The following is a 19,581-nucleotide window of genomic DNA, read 5'->3' on the forward strand; positions in this document are numbered from 1 at the left end:
TAACCTATGATGTTTGTTTTCAGTAAATTCAAATTAAATATTTAAATGTGAATTTTAATATATGGCTTGTTCTAAATAAAATATTAACACGTAGGTCTAGTTTTTGCAACCAAATATTTCATATAAAGATACTTGCCTCTTTACTACTGAAATATACGATAAGTCTCCACATTTCACTCTTTTATCCAGTGGGTTTCCTTTGTTTTTTTGTGTGTTTTCTATATGACATCAAAGGGGCAGTGAAGGTTGACAGGCTTATAGGAGAGTAACATTGACTCACCTACCACCCAGCAACTTGCAGTCTTATAACTTTTACTGTTTTTACATAGAAAAATTCATCTTAAATTGAAATTTTGGTCCAATTCTGAAGATTCTGTTTGGCAGAAGTCATGGGTGTACCTGTGTTTCGCTATCCTTGAGATTCAGAAATGCCAAAGGTGTTCTAAGATTCAATAAACTTGAGTGTTTCTGTATGATACATAAAATGTATCATACTTTGGGATTTTTAAAAAATTTATTTTTCCATTTCTGCACATCTCAATACTTTTGTTTTAGTTAAAATAACTTGTTACTGTAGAGAACTTATATTTTTAAAAAATGCTGGCTTATGTAAAACCTTTTTACAAAACGATCCTTTTTTTAATGGCCTTGGCATCATTGTCCAGTGCCTGTTTGATTCCTTTCAAACTGTACACGTTTGAGAGTTGCTCTGTAGACCTTTGGTGCATCTTTATTTATTTATTTATTTATTTGGCTGTGTTGGGTCTTCGTTTCTGTGCGAGGGCTTTCTCTAGCTGCAGCAAGCGGGGCCACTCTTCATCGCAGTGTGCGGGCCTCTCACTATCGTGGCCTCTCTTGTTGCAGAGCACAGGCTCCAGACGCGCAGGCTCAGTAGTTGTGGCTCACGGGCCTAGTTGCTCCGCGGCATGTGGGATCTTCCCAGACCAGAGCTCAAACCCGTGTCCCCTGCATTAGCAGGCAGATTCTCAACCACTGCGCCACCACGGAAGCCCCCTTTGGTGCATCTTGATTCCTTCTTTCGTGCTTTGTCAAACATAGGATTGGCCACAAAGAAACCTGTAAGTAATGGAAGGAAACACTCTGCTTGTAAAGAATGTTATGGTCCTGAACCTCTACCACCTGGTGTGTCTGGTTTCCTGCCATGGTGTACTGCAGAACGTGCAAAAAGCAACAGGTAATGTGTTTGCATTCCCTGTCTTTTTCAGTCGTTCAGAATTCTTTATTTTGGAACTTCTATTACGTGGGCGGTGTCTGGTGCTTTCTATAGAGGAAAAAAGATAACTCACACATGGCTTCTGCCTAATGAGCCCTCTAAGGAAGAAAAACAGAAAGTAATTGGGAGTTTCAAGTTGTTTCTCAAGTGTCACAACAGAGGTAACCCCGTGGGAGTCATGAGGAGACTAAAATTATCTCCAATTGTGCAGGTGAGAAAAGTTTCACTAAAGGCAGGTGTAGTTGAGCCAAGCCCTACAGCACAGAAGTAGGAATTTGGATATGTACGAATGGGAAGAAAGACATTTTAGGCATGGGAAGTAGTTTAATGCAGAATGGATGAGAAATCTTCATTAGACCTATTCTAAATCAACTGGCTTATTAACTCAGTAAATCAGATTTAGTGAGTCAAGCTAGCTTTAGCTGATTGCTTATCCAAGGGATAGCTGTTCATAGTAATTTTTGTCATAGAACAGTAAATAAAATTGTTGAATTATAGCTTTAGGCTTGCTAAGTGAAATAGATTGCTCTGGATGATTTTCAAGTGACTTACTTGGTAGTATTCATGAAATTGGAGGTTAACAATTGCTTAAGAAAACAAAGAGAATTGATTTTAAATAGTACTTGAAGGAGTTACTGTGTAAAGTATCTGTTCAGTAGCTCATGTTAAATGGATGTTTATAATCCCTGTTGGACAACCAACTAATTTTTTGCAAATGGTAATGTGAATTGCTGTTGCATAAACTATAGTGTTGAATCCCCAGTCTTTGCACTTGAGTTTAACAACTCTGTGGTTTCCTATCTTCTTGGTGAGACACTTAATCTCAGGTCCATCCTCGTCACACAGAGTGGTAAATTAGAGAACGATTAATATCACCATTTAAAGAAGTGAGACTGAAATCTCAACCATCCTGAACATAGGAACTGAAGGGGCCTCTCAGCAGTTCAGAGAGTTATCACCAAGCCAGTCGGCTGAATTCTGTTCAGTTTTCTCTGTAGCAGAGCCCTCCAGGTCCTTCTTTTGAGCTTATTTATTTTTATACACAATTCTGTATGGATACTGTACATAATACTAAATAGTTGTATTAACTGGATTTAACTGGTGATGTATTTACATCAAGATCTAACTTCATTTTGTTGATATCCTTTTAGGGGCTTTCCATTCATCAAACTCGTGATGTATGTAGTCAGGTGCAGGTATATAGCTATCATATTTATGACATGTAGGGGTCGAATTGGGAAAGGTGGGTGGTCATTCTTTTTGCTTTTTAAACTGACAGAGCCTTAAAAGAAGCATTTCCCTCTCTGAAGTAAATCCATGTAAAACTTGTCTGGTTGCTCTCCCAATGCAGCTGTGTAGTTGTGTGGATTTTGCACACAACTGGCAGCCTTGTGGTTATGTCTGTGAACAAGGAAGCCTGTTCTTCAGTCCACAAATCAGCTGTTACCAAGTGACACAAACCTGACTGCCATTGCTGACCCCTCACATGGAGCTGTCATACTCAAGAATGTTCATATGTTTTCAAGAAATGTTGTTTGCAGGCTATATGTACAACTTCCTGATCTGAAAGCCAATATAAAGCAACATCTCCCAAACCTCTGCTCTCTCACCAAGGCCACACACATTCCCTCGCTTATGGCCTCATGGCAAGCTAATACTGTCAGTATCCCATTCTCCTTCCCAGTGGTCTTGGGAGACTGCATAGTTGCTCTGTGAAAGGCACCACTGCTGAGATCGAGAGAAGAGCACCTTGGGTGTCAGTCCTGCCCTTGCATGCCCAGAGGGAGGGGTGTGCGCCTCGTTCTCCTGTTGGGAATTTCCCATGCTGCAGTTTTGCTGCTTGTTGTGAAAATGATGTCCTAGTGACTTGTCTTCTGCGTAGTTATATAATCCCAGCACACTTCTGTATGATCTGTAGACTTTTACGGGGTTGTGGCCAGGTCAGTTTTTAAATGTTTGGAAATGTCCTATGGAACAACATTGCAGTGGCAGTGACGCTTGATAGGAGAATTGTATTACTGTTACCCTAGTTTTGGCTTAAGGGTGATGAGAAGATGAAATTTTTGATGGGTCAGTTTTAGTTGTGTATGTGTATGTGATTTATTTTTTAAAATTCAAACGTCTGTTATTCACAGCTTAGATATGTTGACTTTCTGATTATTCATCAGTCCCTTTACTGATGTATTTTCCTCCGAAAAACTACATTTTCTTCCAGACTGTTTTCGTCTGATGGTAAAGAATACATTTTTCATTTGCAGTATAAAGTTGATCTGAGAAAAAATGTTTACCTTGGCTCTTCACTTGGCTTCTGTGAAAGAAACTTAATAAAATAATATGGGCAATTCCCATTACTAATCCTAACCATGTACAACAGAGGTCTGTACAGTAACCCAGCAAAAATAAGTTACTGTACTTTTACTTAGTCATTGCCTGTTTTAGACTAAGGAGCAGTGAGAGACATTTATAAATAATGATACCTCAGATTACTTTTGTTAAATGTCCTCTAATATGTGGATATTTGGTATCTGGCTTGTGTTATCTTTTATACAATCTTGTCTTCTTTCTTTGCACTTCAGTTTAACAACTCTGTGGTTTCCTATCTTCTTGTGACACTCAGGTCCATCAGAATTTCCTGTACTGTGACAGTAGAGAGTCCTTCCTCCTCAGAAATTGAAGAGGTCGAAGATTCCTCAGAAAGTGTTCAGGAAGAGCCAGAGAAAATCAGTTTGAAACAAGAAGCATTGCAGGTACAAAGTTATCACTTTAAAGCTATAGAGAAGATTATTTTTCAAATGGAAGCCTGATTGCAACACTGCACAGCTTGAGTGAGGGTTCTGTTTTCTCCTCCCATCTGCATTGTATCCCCTTGAATGGTTCCTTAAGCTTACACCAAGGTGAATGGTGGACATTTGAACTCTAAGAAATAAAAATCAAAACATGTCGTTAGTAATATAGTTTCCTTTCCTTAGAACCTTATTATATTCGATTTAGGGAGAAACTTAGTGATCATAAGATAAAGAAATTGAGTTCTGAATGAATATAGTCAGCTGATTCAGTGCTCTTGTTTTACAAATGAGAAAATTGACAGTTCTAGTTGAACTCTCTTTTTATAAGAGGAAAATATGGCCTCATTTTAAATAAAAGTAAGGTTGAAAAAAGTTTTGATGTTAATATTCTCCTTTCCTAAAATAAAAAATATCAAGAAGCTACATTATATTCCCTAATAAACCCGACATCTAATGTGATTCCATACTTTTGTTTCTACAGACAGAAAAGAAAAATTGATTTTCATGAGAAACTTTTGCACCTCAAAAATAATATATTTGTTTTATTTCAACTTTAATGCAGAGCTGAACATTTCTAGTAAATAAGGGAATACCATTTGGGGGAACCTTGTCTTTGTGCTACAAAGTCCATGTTTAATTTTTTAAAATTATTTAATATGATTCTCTTTTCGTATGAAACATGAAACTTGACAGGTTTCAGAACTAATTATCCCCTTATTGTAGGACTATGGTAATTACTCTTTGATTTTCAAAAGAGAAAGTTAGATTTTTATGTTTTTAATTAAAATTAATGATAATATAGAGAAATTTTAAGAAAACTTAGAAAATTATGAAATGTTACAGTAGGAGAAATCTATAGTTCATGTAGAGTTACCGCCTTTCGTTCTATAAATGAGCACCTACAATTTGTAGCACATAAGTGGTTTCTTAGTAAATTGCAGAGTACGACAAGACCCTAGAGCATCTAACCCGCATTCCTTGTCATTTTAGATGCGTTGTATTCATTTCCTTCATGAGTAGATCAGGAGATTGTATTTCTAAAAGCAGTGATAGACTGGGGAAGACCAAGAACTTTAAACACTGGGACCACAGAATAGCAGATTCAGAATGCACTGAGAACCCTTGCAGCTCTTCTCCGTTTTGACAAGACACTACAAGGATGGTATCAAAGTGTTTAAGTACATAAGCCAACAACAGTCAAGAGATTTCAACATAGTTTTGAAAGGCGGAAGACAAGTGGAAGAGTGTGAAACTGAAGCAGTAGAACAGAGGAAAAGCATCACCTAGAATATGCACAGGGACCACCTGCAACTGAGGAGGATTCTGACCCCACCTGCAGAAGTAACCCCATGCTCAGATGCGCATGTAGGAGAGAGGGTAGATTTAGTTAAAAGTGTGACTGAAATAGGGGAGCTCATTGAAGGGTTGTGTTTGGAGGAGTGGACTCCCAGCCCCGCCCTCACCCTCCTGAAATGAGATGATTTCATTTTGAAAACAGTGAAACTGGGGAGAACTAGGGCAGCTAGTGTGAGTTTTTACACCCTAGAAAAGAGTGTTTGGGGGGGATCCTATTACAGTCACTCCCCACTTCTTCCTGCATAAGAAGCCAATCAATCGTTGACTTCAGGGAGCTTTCTGCGCTCATTCTTAAATAGAAAATAACTGTCATTTGCCTGATAGTTGAGTAAAGCTTACAACACGAGAGAGGGGGAAAAAGAGTGAAAACATATCCTGGTAGGACCGGGGACAATTTAGGGAACAAAATAATTTAAGCAAAAAACCTAATTAGTATCCTGAGAGAGGTTTAAAAAGAGCTAGCAACTATAAAATAAGACTAGGGTGTTAATTAAAAAGAGAATGGTCAGAAAGCAAGAGAGGTGTCTTGGAAATGAAAATATGGTTGCTGAAACAAATTCAGTAGGAATTTAAAAAATTTCTCAGTATATAAAAAAGAATGGGGGCTTCCCTGGTGGCGCAGTGGTTGAGAATCTGCCTACCAATTCAGGGGACCCAGGTTCGAGCCCTGGTCTGGGGAGATCCCACATGCCGCGGAGCAACTGGGCCCGTGAGCCACAATTGCTGAGCCTGCGCGTCTGGAGCCTGTGCTCCGCAACAGGAGAGGCCGCGATGGTGAGAGGCCCGCGCACCGCGATGAAGAGTGGCCCCCGCTTGCCACAACTGGAGAAAGCCCTCGCACAGAAACGAAGACCCAACACAGCCATAAATAAATAAATAAACAAATACTTAAAAAAAAAAAAAATAGAAGCTGTCACAGTTTAAAAAAAAAAAAAAAAGAATGACACAATGGAAAATGTGATAGCAATATGTTAGAGAGGCTGCATCTGGGAGATCCAACATGTTACTATTAGAAACTCCAGACCCAGACAAAAAATGGAGGAAAGCTGTCAAAGGGCAACAAAATTCCCCACAGCTGAAAGTAGACATCAGGCCTCAGATTGAAAATAGTTACTCAAGTTTTGAGCAAGATGAACAAGAATAGACTCATACCTAGGCACACTGCATTGTGAAACTTTAAAATACTGAAAAAATAAATTAAAATAGAATAAAATACTGAGAGGATACATTCATTCCAGAGAGAAAAATACTGGTCACCTAAAAAAAAAAGTTAAAATCTGACTTTATCATAGTTGTCATCAGCACCATGGATGCTGGAAGGCATTAGAAAGATATCTCCAAATTTTTCCAGCACATAGTTTTCACCCTAGGGTTTTGTATCCAGCCAAACTATTAGTCATAAGTGGAGGCTGAATGAGATATTTTGTACACAAAGAAATTTGAAAAATTTACCTCCTGTGCTACACCTTAAGCTATTTATAGAAATAATCCAGCAAAATGAGGCAATAAACCAAGAAGGAAGGTAATAGGGGATTCAGTGCAGAGAGCAGCTAGTCTAGATTGGAGAGGCTTCTATTGATTGTGTGATTGAGAGCTTAGAAACACCTTGAGGCATATTGTACTTACTAGGTATTAGGCACTGTTGGAAGGGAGGAGGGAGAGGAAGAGGAGAAGGAACTTGAACTCCAGAGGAGAAAAGGCTATACTGACATAAACATGAAGCAAACTAAACTATGGTTGATTTTTAACCTACTATTGGTGAGGAAGAGAAAAATCCACTTAAACTTGACACTATAGATGCCCCCGTTTTCAGTGACACACAGGGGTAATGACCACCTATCTAATTTGTTGTCCAAACCAGAACTTGTCCAAACTCCTTACACTTCAATAGTGTAAGGAGGCACTCTAATGCTGTAATATCAGGACAACAGGTATAAACTGGAACAGCCCAAGGTGGCTTGGGGTATGCGGTCACCCTGCACAAGGGCAGTGACACTGACACAGTATGGAACGAGGTGTAGTCTATACACAAAGACACAGTACATCTGTAGTGGGCAATATTAATTTAATTGTAATAATGGCAATACTGTCTTGGTTTGCTGCTTTTATTGTCAACTTGCATGTAATAACAAATAACTAACCTAAACTATACTTAGTATGTATTAGTATTAACTTGGTATGTACTGAAATGTATTGTGTACTAGTATGTACTTAGTATATGTTAGGCTCTAAGTGTTTTTGCATATATTAACTCATTTAATACTCTGAATAGCCTTATGAGGTTGGTGCTAATATCATTCCCACTTTTGAGAAAAGGATGCTAAGACAGGGAAGGAACTTGCCCAGGCTGTACGGAACTTAGGGTTGGATCGAGGCTTTGAGTTTAGGTTCTCTGCCTGTTCTCTTAAACCTTACTCCCTACTGACTCTCAAATAACAGAAGACTTAACTGCACATAGAACAAAATATAAATTTCAACTTTGACAACGTAAAAGCTAGGTTTGGAAGGTAGACAGGAGGTAGAAAAAAGGGAAGATGGTATGAATGTCCTCATTTTACAAAGCGTGACGTTGAGAGAGTTTATAGTGGATCAACAATGTAGGTTTTTAAGTATATCACTACAAGTCAAAGAGATCATGAGCAGTGGAATAACTAATGATGACATAACTTTACTGAGCAGTGTGGACATAGGAAAGAGTGTAAAGGAACTAAACCCTTACTTAGTAAATCAGAAAGTGAACAGATAATGCCTCAAATTTAGTCAGAAAATAGTCATGTAAGAGTATTACTTGGAAATGGAGAAGAATTCAAAATAACAATAGTTGGACCTCCCTGGTGGTGCAGTGGTTAAGAATGTGCCTGCCGAGGCAGGGGACACAGGTTCGAGCCCTGGTCCAGGAAGATTCCCACATGCCACGGAGCAACGAAGCCCGTGCGCCACAAGTACGGAGCCTGCGCTCTAGAGCCTGTGAGCCACAACTACTGAGCCCACGTGCCACAGCTACTGAACCCCGCGCGCCTAGATCTTGTGCTCCACGACAAGAGAAGCCACTGCAATGAAGTGTAGCCCCCACTCGCCGCAACTAGAGAAAGCCTGCATGCAGCAACGAAGACCCAACACACCCAAAAATAAATAAATAGTAATTTAAAAAATAAGAATAAAAAATAACAATTGTTGACATAAACCTCATAAAAAAGGAAATCCAAACAGCCAGTAAACACAGAAAAGTGTACGACTTCATTAAGTAATAAGAGAAAAGTGAGTCAAAACCAATGAAACTTCATGCCAATCAGATTGACAAATACATAAATAAAGTCTGGTAGTATCAGGTATTGTGGACCTGGAGTACTATGGGAATCTTCTACCCTGCTTATACTGTAGTATAAATCGACACAACTACTTTGGAAAGCATTTAGCACTCTCCATCAACTGAAGGTATATAAATAGCCTGTGACCCAGCAGCCCTCACCCCCGCCCTGTGTAAATGCACCAGAATAACCAGTACAGCAGGATTCCTGTCCATGATTTGCATTAGCACAAACTGAAAACAAACCAAATATCCATTAAGAGTCAAAAATTAAATAAATTATGTGTATTCGTACAGTGGGAAAACTATCAAGCAATAAAACTGAATGAACTAGAGCTACAGGCTGCAATGTGGATGAATTTTTTAAACCAATGTTGAGTGAAAGAAATAAGTTAGAAAAGACTTCATATACTATGATCCTCTACATAAAGTTAGATTTTGACAAAACTAAACTCTTTTGTTAGGGATGCATGCAGGTTAAAGGAAATGATTGTCGAGAAATGAGGATGGTGTTTAACCGGGAAGAGGGAAGGAGCTTGTGATGAGAAAACGATATGGGGGGTTTTTGAGATGCTGACAAGTATCAATACTTTCAGATTCGAGTAGTGGTTATGTAAGTATTCTCTTTTTATTTGTCACATTGACAGTTTTGTCCTGTGCACTTCTCAGTACACATATCGTATTTTACAATTAAAAACCTGCGTACAGGGGCTTCCCTGGTGGCACAGTGGTTGAGAATCTGCGTGCTAATGCAGGGGACACGGGTTCCAGCCCTGGTCTGGGAGGATCCCATATGCCGCGGAGCAACTAGGCCCGTGAGCCACAGCTACTGAGCCTGCGCGTCTGGAGCCTGTGCTCCGCAACAAGAGAGGCCGCGATAGTGAGAGGCCCGCGCACCGCGATGAAGAGTGGTCCCTGCTTGCCACAACTAGAGAAAGCCCTCGCACAGAAACGAGGACCCAACACAGCCAAAAATAAATTAATTAATTAATTAAAAAAAAAAAACCTGCATACAGAATCGGTCGCTTCTTGAGTGCTGGATGTGGGAGTGGGATGAGACTATTTCATTTTAAGCCCTTCACTACTGCTTGCGTTCACATGTTCATTCATTCAGCATTAATTGAACATATGCTGTGTACCAAGCACTCTTCTAATTTTATATGTGTTTTAAGTCATGTAATCCTCACAAGAGCTCTGTGATATGGGAGCTTATCTCCATTTTATAGATGAGGAAGTTGAGGCCTAGAGTTGTAGAACTTGTCCAAGGTTATATAGCTAATGGGTAGTGCCAGGTCCATTTGCCTCAGAGAATCTGAATTTTTACAATATAATATAAAAGAGAAATTTAATTACTAATTATAAGCAAAAAATTGCACATTAAAGAAGACAAGTTTTCATCTATCCAGTTAGAGAAAAACACACAGTCTGTCTTTCACACACGTACATCTTGTATTGGTAAGGATTTTCCTTATTAAGCAATTATTTATTGACCGGCTACGTTGTGCTAGGCACAGGTGCTGGGGATAAACACTTAATAAAATACACCCCCTATCTTCAAATAACTTGCACTCTAGGTGAGGAAGTAAGCCAACAGTTATAGTAGAGGTTATATACCAAGTGATACATCGCTGATGGCAGTATAAAATCTCAGAACTCTTTTGGAAAGAAGTTTGGAGATAGGTACCTCAGAGCCTTAAAAATATTCATTTGCTTTGATCTCAAACTCATTTTTATGGATTTATTGTAAGAATGGTTTTCTCAATATGGAAAAAACCTTCATGCATAAAAACAGTTATTTTGTCTTATAATACTGAAAAGTTGGAAAGAATTTAAATGTGTAAAATGGTTAACCAGTAAACCCACTCAGTGGAATATTTTGTAGCCCACAAAAAAAAAAAATCAAGGTTATGAATCCCCTGATTATATGAGAAATGATTGATTTCAATGTTAAATGGAGAAAAGTTGAACATAAAATTTGATATCCAATATGATGGGAGCTTTGTCCCAGAAAAATCACCCTAGCCAGTGTACAGAAGGGATGAAGGAGAGCAGATGACAGGAAGGAAAATTATTCCAAAGCCTTATCATTAGTCTTACTTAAGTAATAGAATATCAAGCAATTTTACTTTCTAACTTTTTTGGTTCCATATTTCCATGTAAGGGACATGAATTATTAATACTTTGTAGGAGGAGGGTACACTTTTTCACAAAAATTTCACACTGTGTTCTAATTCCCTCCGTTAGAGGGAGAAACTATTTCATGTAATTGCACTTTGATGTGCTATTTAGAACCAGTCAGGAATTTTAGTCTACTTTCCTCTGACTGTGGTGAGGATATTTTGTTTGTTTGCTTATTTGCTTAGAATTTCTTTGAAATCAGTTTTAGAAGATTGATTAAACCATTATACTAAAAGTAGAGGAATTTTGCAATTTTTTTCCCTTTTTCCCCATTGAAAACTTGACTGGCTTTAGTAATGAAACATTAAAGAATCTGAAGTTCTTAGACTCTCAATTTTTTAAACATGTTCTGAATATAAAAATATATGTTCATTGAGCAAATCTTTGAAAACAGTGAACAACTTATTGAAGGAAATAAAAGCCACCTCTGCATGTACACACACCTAATCTGCTCTTTTGTCTTAAAAAAGTATCAAAAATATTTTGCCATGTCACTAAATACTCTTCTACATCAGAGAATTTGATTAAGCTTATGCATCATCTCCCAGGAGAAACGCACAGATATATTTTGAATGTAGAACTCCTGAAGCCCGTTCATTAACTCTGGTTGAGACCTCTTGTCATTCTTTTCTTAGTGGCTTCACAGCGCATTCCTTCATACGGTGAGCTATTTTTATTGAAACCAATCCCAATTTGGAGGCTCTTAGCTTTCTTCTAGGGTTTGGTTATAAACAATCTTATGACATCATGTTGGTAGATAAATCTTTGCCCACATCTTTAATTTTCTTAGGGTAAACTCCTGATGTAGGATTGTTGTTAGGTACCAAAAGCTACTCTCCAGAAAGTGATACCAGTTCCTCTCCCAATGATGGCATATAATAGAGTTCCTCATTCTTTAAGTGATTGTTCAAAGCAGTTAAAATGTATAAATATACCTTACTGTTTTCATAAGTATAGGTATTCTGACTGTTTATCGCTGCATAAGAAACCACCCCGAAACAGTGGCCCGAAACAATGACAATCGTTTATTTTGTCCACGAACCTGGAGGTTGAGTAGAATATTAATTCTTTTACTACACTCTCACTGACTGAAAACAATACCTATTTGACTAGCTCACAGTTCTGCAGGTCAGAAGTCCAGGCACAGCGTGACTGGGTTTCCTGCTCAGATACACACGGGAACATGTGGATTCCCTCTTGAGAGTGTTAAAGCACGTGAAATTTAAGTGTAAACATTGAGCCCCAAAGGTTGGATGTTCACCATAGTTTGTGTGGGTCACAGAGCTGAAATCAAGATGTCAGTCTGGCTGTGTTAGCATCCAGAGGCTCTGGGAAAGAATGCCTCCAAGCTTCTTTGGCTTGTTGGCATAATTCAGATTCTGCAGTTGCAGGACAGAGGTCCCCAATTCCTTGCTGGCTGTCAGTCGGGGGACGGTCTCAGCTCCTAGAGGCCTCTCGCTTGCCTTCCCTGCCGCAACATTGGACTTCTTCAGAGCCAGCAATGGAGAGTCTCCCTCTTGTCCCTTTTGTACTTCAATTCAGGGAGAGTTCAAGTCCTTTTCATGGGGTGCCCGAGTAGGTCACATCCACCTAGAATAATCTCCCTATCTTAAAAAATCAACTGATTTTGAATCTTAATTCCGTCTGCAAAATTCCTTCACTACAGCACCCAGATTTAGGGTTTGATTGTTTAAGTGGAAGGTTTGTGTACTTCAGTAAGTAGGAGTCTTAGGGGCTCTGTTAGAATTCTGCCTATTGCAAGCAGTGTCCCCACTTCAAGGACCGAAGTGTCTTAGTTCCTAAAACTCCTAAGAGAGCTTATCAGTGTTCATTTTATTTGATTGACCTTGGTGAGTGGGAAGACTACCACCTCCGTGAACAGGAACGGCACCCAGCTTCCTGAGTCCACAGTGTGGCTCTGCTACTTAGTGGTGTCACATTGGCTGTGCTGCTCTACTTTACTTCTCTGCCTCCGTTTCCCTCATCTGTAAAATAACATGGAGTTAGTGATTGTTCTTTCCTCGTAGGGTTTTTTTTTTTAATAAATTAATTTTGTTTATTTATTTTTGGCTGCGCTTGGTGTTTGATACTGCTCACGGGCTTTCTCTAGTTGCGTCGAGCGGGGGCTACTCTTCGTAGTGGTGTGCGGGCTTCTCATTGCGGTGTTTTCTCTTGTTGCGGAGCACGGGCTCTAGGCACTCAGGCTTCAGTGGTTGTGACACAGGGGCTCTAGAGCGTAGGCTCAGTGGTCGTGGCGCACGGGCTTAGTTGCTCCGCGGCACGTAGCATCTTCCCGGACCAGGGCTCGAACCCGTGTTCCCTGCACTGGCAGGCGGATTCTTAGCCACTGCGCCACTGCGCCACCAGGGAAGCCCCCCTCTTAGGGTTTTGATGATTAGATTATTTAATGCCCAGGGAACTCCAGGAACAGTGCTTGACTGTAAATTGCTTTAAAAGTGATTACTTTTTAAAAAATGCTTTTGAATCTGCAATTATGCAATTCAGGTATATTAAGCATGTTCATTAATAGGACTTCCTACTATAAAGAGACCCACAAATAAAAATAGAAGTTTTCTTTCTTGGTCTTAACTATTTATTTCTGACTTGCTATGTTATACGCATATGCCTTTTATGGTGGGCTGCCACAAATTTATGTTGGAAAAAGTGGAATTTAAATAAATCTTTACTATGCTAATTTGATAGATTTTGATAATTCATTTCACTAGCATGGTATGATATTACCAGTAGCAGACTAAAACCTGAGTTCACTTCTGGCTCTGCCCCTAAATCCTCATGAGTCCTATAGCTGGAAAGGCTTTTGGATATTATACTACGAATTAGTTATAATATTTACTCTGTTTGTTTAGGAAAAACTGGAGGAGTGCCTAAAGCAGTTAAAGGAGGAAAGAGTAATAAGACTTAAGGTTGATAAATGAGTCAATGAGGCAAACAATTTCTTATACTTTTGAGAGTGTTTTCGTTTTATTTTGATTTGATTTTAAGCCATATACACGTAGTTTGTAAACTTTAAAACTGTAATATGTTGCAAATTGGTTGTATCATATGAACTTTTGCATTTACTGGTATTTAGTGATCATATGATCTATATTCCAGAAAGCATGTTTTTAAAAATGTGAAAATCTCGTTGTGTGTGTGTGTGTGTGTGTGTGTGTGCTTTCATATGACACTAGCTTATTTTCTGTTCATGATTCTTTGATTCAAAAAAGCACTTTTTGTGCATATACTGTATATACAGTAGACTCTCCTGGCAATGAATTAGGAAAGTGAATCATTTAAATAAATTTAAGACATTGGAAAACTTGTACGAATGCAATGCAAGATAAAAATATATACTATAAGAATTACATTAGGTAATGTGCATGAAAGCAGGGCATAATCTAAAAAGTTCCATCTAAATATACTTTATCATAGGTTGAACGTAGGGAGGAATTTTTCAAAGTGCATCCATTGGATTGGCAGACACTCATTCAATAAATGTTGAGCATCTGCTTATATAAGGCAAAAGGGGCATCATGAACATAACAGCCTTTCTGAGAAATACTAGAGTTGAGCTTATAGGGGGTTTTAAGTGCATAGGTGATGAGTGGAAGGGGAAGAGTGCACGGGAGTGAATATTTTCAAGAAGCAAAAGAAAATATTGGTGATCGTACATTTAATAAATTGGGTTGGGTATGATTTAGGACTTTTAAACGTAAGCATTAGATATTTTGCTCACTAAAGTTAATTCTTAACATTCAGCAGAGTTGTAATATGTTTTGTTCAAATCAGATTCTATAATTCACTTTCTAATTTAAGGGAAACTTAAAGCAGGTAATTTTCTAATGTGGAATGAGGCTTCATTATGAATTTAACCAGTTAGAAATGTGATCTTTTGTGAAAGGTCATTAATAAAACGATAACTTTGGTTTATTTATATACCACCTGTTATATAGGAAACTTTGTTGGGTGCCTGGGGGTTTTGGTTATTATGTGATATGGTCTCTGTCTTTACTGGTGGAGAGTTAGGTTAATTACAGATTAATTACATTTTGAGTGTTTTAGTTTTGTTCCTTGAAACTAGACAAGACTACTTTTGATGACAATGAGAAAAAAGCATGTCAGACATTTTCAGTCTTCTTTTATAGCTGGAACATGAAAATGCCCAGTTAAGAAATATAAATTTCTCTTTGTCTGAAGGCCTTCATGCCCACTCATTGACAAGCATGATCCTGGATGATGAAGGTGTTTTGGGCAGCACTGAGAATTCTTTTCAGAAGTTCCATGCTTTCTTGGATCTCCTTAAAGATGCTGGGTTAGTTCATTTCTCTTCATGGCGTTCTTCTCTTTGCGACTATAACGGTAGTTTGCTGAGGAACTGGAGCAATTTTCATCACTTACGTGGCCATATTTAGCCAAATTTAGGGGAATTATAGGTAATATAGTTGACGTTTTAAAATGAGGAATTAAATTTATTAAGAAATGCAAATAGGGGAGCCTGCCTTGGTAGAGTGGGGAGCCCATTATAAAAGAGTAACCTGTAGATAGAGTAATTAGTAGGTATAGTTTTTTGTAAAGACTAAATTGAAGGCAGTTTTCATTGAAAATATTCGGGAATGGATAAGAATTTTCCTATCTTTCATTTATTTTGCTTGTTTGATAAGTTTGCATTAAAATTATTTTTGTCTTAGACATAAAAATTATTATTAATCTTCAGGGAAGATATAGGTCAGTGATTCTCAACCAGGAGCAATTTTGCTGAAAGAGGGAAGTGGAGATTGATAGTTGATGGAGTGGTGTTTTGTCAGTGAATGAATTGGTGTTGGGAAGGAAGGAACAAACACATTCTTGGAAACTGGAGGAAAGGTGGTAAAGAAGTGTGGGAGTGGAGGTGTGACAGGCAGTGGACGGGGTGGTACATGTTGAAGCTGCTAGTGAGACAGTGGGATGTCTCCTAGAGGATGAATCTGGAAAGGGCTGAGAATTTGGGGGAGAGAGAGGCTTGTAGTCTGGAGTAGGATGTTGGCTTTTAAGATTTTAGAAGTATTTCATGATTGTAGGTCCGGGGAAATCTAAACTGCTCTTATGTGATTATAATAACCTTTGTCTTTTCTCCTTTCCTCCTCTGGTCCAGGCTTGGGCAGCTGGCCACAATGGCTGGTATAGATCAGTCAGATTTTCATTTACTAGGTCGTCCCCAGATGAATTCTACTGTTAGTAGTCCACCTAAAGAAGAAAAGAAGGCACTTGAAGAAGAAAAATCAGAATCAAAGCAGAGTGCCCCAGTACAAATGCAAAATCTCCAAGTAAGTGGACAGGACAGCACTTAATGATTCTAAGAGTGATTAGCAAAAAGGAAATGACCAAGTCAGAGAGAAAATAATAATGGTCAGTCTCTAATAGTTCACATGCTCGGGAGCTAGAGGACTGTGGAGTCCTCTCCAAATCTGAGATTAGTAAATGTGGGCCCATTTCATGATACTGTATTGTTGTACATAAGAAAACTGGAAGTTCTTTAGAAAATTTATGAGTTAAAGCAAACTCTCCTTAATGAAGAAAGAAAACATTACAGAAACTATTCCAAATTTTAAATTGTATAAATGTCTATTCTATTCATATTTTATCTAGGTTTCTATTTGTATGCAGTCAGCTTACAATGAAGGAACACTAATGAAGGTACACATATTGACAGAATTTTTAAAATAAGTAATCTTGACATAGCTAATACGTAAGATATTATAGTGACTCACCTGGTCATGGGAATGGGAGGGGAAACATATCAGCTTTTCCTCTAGTCTTACTTAGAGCCCCCTTCGCCCACCTCAGCCAATCTCAGACTGGTCTTGGGAACTGACAACTTGAGAACACAGTCTGGTCACAAACAATATACTGTTTACATGTGCCTGGAGGATAGAAAAGAAATTAATTTTCTTACAGAGTAGGGTTTCATTTTTAGTGAGGGAAAGGAAATGGGTAATAACTACCCCAGTCACCAAAGTCTGAAAATGTAGCGGACATAGCCTTGGATATAGCTAGGTTAAGTTGAGAATCACTTGGCAAGATAGAATTAGAAAAAAACTGGCTCTGAAATCTGAATAATCAATTACTATGTTAATAATAAGATCACAGAATAACATTGAAGTTTTGAACTCTACTTTTTAAGGGTTGGCTTTGTTCATCACTAAATTTTTGTCTTGTCTTTTGTCTTTCCCTCCAGTTTCAGAAAATTACAGGTGATGCTGGGCTTCCTTTGCCTCTCGACTCCTTCCATGTCCCAGTCTCTACTCAGGAGGCCTTAGAAACTTCCAAAGACAACCTAGGGGTCCCAGTCACAGAGCAGCGGCAGGAGTCTTTTGAAGATTTCATTGCTAGAACATGTTCTCCCTTCAGCAGATGTCATTTCTGGAACTGGAAGTCAAAGAAAAGAGGAGGAATTATCTAGAAATAGCAGGTCTTCTTCAGAGAAAATGAGCAAAGCAGGTGAATATACCAAAAAATACTCTGCTAAGAAACAACCTGGGAAGGACCTGCATTCCTGCTCTGACTCACCTGTAAAGCAGAAAAGCAAAGGAATTGGGCAAAAGAATTCTTTGGTTAATAAAGCAATTAAAAGTGAGTCTTTGAAAAAACACATTTCTGTTAAGAAAGAGAGTAGAATAGTGACTGTTTCATCAAAGACAACTAAAAGTAAACTCAGTCTACTAGAACATTCTGAAAGTGATACTCTTGGATCTGATTGTGAATTTTAAGAAAGCATCCATACTCTATCACCCCTAACATAGGACTAAATCTTTTAAAATTATGTTTTTGCCTTCAAATTTTAATAAACTACTTATGTTTTTATTATAGCATATGGTGTTTTCAATTACTTGACTGGAAGCCATTAGAGAAAGATTTATCTATACTTTTTTATTATAATGATAGTTTTGGTGTATTTTTCCTTGTGACACTTTGCACCATTCATTCAGCTAGTGTTTTCTGAGGTCTTCATATGTACAGTACTTTTCTGGGTGCCATTGCTTTCAGCAGTGAACAAAATAAAGCCTTTACTCTCCTGGAACTAGCACTCTGTGGTGGGAGAAAACATAAACAACAAAACAGGGTAAGGTGTAAAAAGAGATGGGAATAATAAATGGAACAGTTTTACCATTTGGTTAAATGTCAAACTATTATAAATCACATGGCCAGAAGCCATGTATTTTAATTCACAATAACCAGAAAGCCTCAAACATTTACCAAGGCACTTAACCGTGTTTATGGATTACAGCAACGCTATGAAGTTGGGAACTATTACCATCCCCATTTTATAGATGAGGAGTCGGAGGAGACATTATGTGAGTTGCCAAGAATTACACAGCTATAAGTAAGTGGTAAGCTGCAATTTGTCCCGAACCCATGCTCTTTTTTTTTTAAATGTACAGACTTTATTATGTTTCATTTGTTTCTGATTTATGTGATTATTTTCTTTAAAGATTTTTTTTGATGTCGACCATTTTTAAAGTGTTTATTGCATTTGTTACAGTATTGCTTCTGGTTTATATTTTGGTTTATGGCCACAAGGCATGTGGGATCTTAGCTCCCCGACCAGGAATCAAATTCTCACCCCCTCCATTGGAAGGCGAAGTCTTAACCACTGGACCACCAGGGAAGTCCCCCTTATGTGATGATTTTTATGGCAATTTTTTTAAATTTTATTTTTTATTGACGTATAGTTGAATTACAATGTGTGTTAGTTACTGCTGTACAGGAAAGTGACTCAGTTATACATTTATATACATTCTTTTTCATATTCTTTTCCATTACGGTTTATCACAGAATATAGAATATAGTTCCCTGTGCTCTACAGTAGGAACTTTTTGTTTTTTTTTAAATACATCCACTTTTTTTTTAATAAATGTATTTATTTATTTTTTTATTTTTGGCTGCGTTGGGCCTTCGTTGCTGCACGCGGGCTTTCTCTAGTTGCGGTGCGCAGGCTTCTCAATGTGGTGGCTTCTCGTGTTGCAGAGCACGGGCTCTAGGTGCATGGACTTCAGTAGTTGTGGCATCAGGCTTAGTTGCTCTCTGGCATGTGGGATCTTCCCAGACCAGGGCTCGAACCCGTGTCCCCTGCATTGGCAGGCGTATTCTTAACCACCGTGCCACCAGGGAAGTCCCATGTAGGACCTTTTTGTTTATCCATCCTGTATATACACCAGTTTGCATCTGCTAATCCCAAACTCCCAATCCAACCCTCTCCCACCCCCTCCCCCTTGGCAACCACCAGTCTATTCTCTATGTCCTTGGTTATGTTTCTGTTTCACAGATAGGCAGAACCCAGGCTCTTAATTACTTTGTTATCCTGTTTCCTTGTTACGAGAGGAAGGGTTTAAGGAAGGCACCGAGAGAGAAGCCAGTGAGCACTAGAGGTGCAAAAGAGTGGGGCTATCAGAAAGCACACCTGTCTCCTTCCCCCATCGTGAGCCAAATTTTTAAACGGCAGAGTATGTAAGAGTATGTGATGACACATCTCTGGATTAAATTATGTCTCCCTGGTAAAATGTGTACAGATAAGTCTTTAGTTCATTCAGACTGAAAGGTGAGATCAGAGAAGAGCTGGAGTGTCAGATTTCTTCTAGAAGTTCCTGCCTGATTGTTACTAAGAGGGCTACTACAGTACTAGTTAGTTCATTAGTCATGGATTGAGTGTTAGAGGAGCGAAACAATGAGCAAGATGTAGCGTT

At 38.5% G+C, this 19,581-nt stretch overlaps 2 long non-coding RNA genes across 13 annotated transcripts in view; one reads left to right on the forward strand and one right to left on the reverse strand.

Annotated features, from left to right (window-relative positions):
- Positions 1 to 62: 62 nt before the first annotated feature.
- The window catches only part of LOC132374897 (uncharacterized), a 105,202-nt gene continuing 85,683 nt past the window's right edge, over positions 63 to 19,581 (reverse strand). For 2 of the 12 annotated variants that reach the window (XR_009505827.1, XR_009505824.1), the window contains exons 10-12: positions 17,014 to 17,266; positions 16,609 to 16,761; positions 13,817 to 16,084 (exon numbers count right to left, since the gene is read on the reverse strand). This is a non-coding gene — a long non-coding RNA (uncharacterized LOC132374897). Of the gene's footprint in view, positions 4,151 to 11,902; positions 12,847 to 13,791; positions 16,085 to 16,608; positions 16,762 to 17,013; positions 17,267 to 19,581 lie in introns of those variants that run through there. The other 10 variants (XR_009505804.1, XR_009505809.1, XR_009505810.1 and 7 more) reach the window with 10 other exon arrangements.
- On the forward strand, positions 3,877 to 17,173 carry LOC132374931 (uncharacterized). Its single transcript, XR_009505831.1, has 3 exons — positions 3,877 to 3,981; positions 15,059 to 15,173; positions 17,076 to 17,173. It is a non-coding gene; the product is annotated as an uncharacterized LOC132374931 (long non-coding RNA).

This window comes from Balaenoptera ricei, chromosome 1 (assembly GCF_028023285.1).
Source record: "Balaenoptera ricei isolate mBalRic1 chromosome 1, mBalRic1.hap2, whole genome shotgun sequence".
In the NCBI taxonomy this organism is placed as follows: domain Eukaryota; kingdom Metazoa; phylum Chordata; class Mammalia; order Artiodactyla; family Balaenopteridae; genus Balaenoptera; species Balaenoptera ricei.